Raw genomic sequence first — 2,085 nt, 5'->3', positions numbered from 1 at the left:
AAATAATTAATTTTTAATATTATAAACTTTAGCTCGGTGGATTATTTAATATATATTATATTTATCCCCTATGGTGGCATTACTCCTTTTTGTTTTTTGTTTTTTGTTTTTTGTTTTTGTTTTCACAATTATCACCTCTCGAGACTAACAAAGTAGCACATTTTTTTATAGATATGGAGAGAAAAATAGTGTAGGACGTAGTTATTGAGTATATGGATATTTTACACAACTGTGATATTAGGAATAAAAATCGGATGGTCCTATTTTTTATACAAAAATCGGATCCTTCGATTTGTGTTTAAATAATTAAAAAATTTAGAATATACAAATTGGACGGTCCGATTAGTTTAGCCAAAATTTAAATTCTCTCTCCCACACAATTCAGATTATCCGATTAGAAGACAAATTTTTTTTAACAAAGAAATCAGATAGTTCAATTTCTCTTTTTACTGTTTTAAAACAAACTGTCCCACATCTATATTTAGCACCTATATCCTTTACATCTACACACATGTTGCTACCATATCGAAAAAAATGAGCCACAAAAACTTTAAGAGAATATATTGTAAAGAATTATCGAACATACCTATTATTATTATTATAATAATTATTGTAAGAAAAAAGAAGGACGGATAGTGGTTTAACTATGCGGTTCAATGAGACAAATTAAAAGATGATGAGAAAAGTTTTGAATGTCCGAAGAATCATACTTCCTTACTTAACTCGAAAGTGATGGGATGAGATGAAAATGAGAGGGTGCTACTCTCACTCCAAACTTCACTTCAATTCAAACTAATAAATTGTCTTCTAGCTATTAGCTGCATTTTTTTCTTTCTTTAATTTTTTTTCCTTTAAGCAAACTGAAGATATGCCTTCAATATTTAACTTAATTGAAGAAAGATAATAAGGATATCCTATACATATATTTAACAAGTGGCAAATATCCTACAATTTGGGGAAAACGACAAAACACAAGTGTCTAGGTATTCTATTATTATTATTATCTCCGAATGAACAAGACATTCTATACGTAAAATAATAATTATTGATACACACCCTTAAAAAAAAAAATCTTTTGTTACATTAGAAATAAAAGTAATATTGATATAATAAATTATAAAAATGATTCACTAAAATAAAAAAATACTCCACCTCCAAATTATCTTTTAAATCTTAACATTAAAATAATCATTTATATACTTAATAAATTAAACATCTGATATATCTATTGTTTGCGCTTATTTAATATTCTTATTATTGCTCTATATTTTTCTTTGATAGAATAAGGAGACAAAAATATTGGAAGAAATATGCTATTTTCACAATTCAACAATAGTTCAATAACTAATTGAATGTGCTAAAAGTATAATTACGATTAAAAAAAAAGATATATAATATAAAATTAAGATATGTGAACTTTATTTATTTTTTATTATACTCAATTAACATTGTTAGACAACTCTTAAATATGAGCATAGCATATAACGCAAAATATTAAGGAGTTATGGTATTAGCCTATTACCACCAAAGATGGTGAGTCTTCATACAAAAAAAAAAAAAAAAACCATACATTAAAAAACAAACAAATGTTGAGGGCTACCTAGCTAGTAGCTATAACGGGAAATAAGAAATGATTTACAAGTCTAATCTTCATATATATGTAAAGGTTCATGCCTCCCATTACAACCCAATGTGGTAAAGATTATAATAATAGTGTGTGTGTCTATATATATATATATATTCTTTCTAAACTTACTTCTACTGATTATCTCAAAACTAAATTATTTTGAGAATATCTATATTTCTAAGATCATGTAAATAATTCTTTTATATAACTTTTAAAATATATTAAAGCACATTTTTTAAGCCCAACTAAAACTGAAAAATTATTCTAGTGCATTCCATGTGGATGAATTGATATACAATTAAATCTCCACCGTTAAAATTGTAAGGAATGTGTCAAACTCACCAGACACAGCTGTATAAGATTGATAAGTGCATTTTTAAAATAAGTTGTTGTACAGTTGTTAACAACCGATTTACCACTAAAATGAGAAATTCTTAGACATATACAACCGTTGATAG

This window comes from Arachis ipaensis, chromosome B09 (genome assembly GCF_000816755.2).
Source record: "Arachis ipaensis cultivar K30076 chromosome B09, Araip1.1, whole genome shotgun sequence".
Lineage (NCBI taxonomy): Eukaryota > Viridiplantae > Streptophyta > Magnoliopsida > Fabales > Fabaceae > Arachis > Arachis ipaensis.
The sequence above is the reverse complement of the archived record's forward strand: the minus strand, read 5'-3'. Positions refer to the sequence as shown.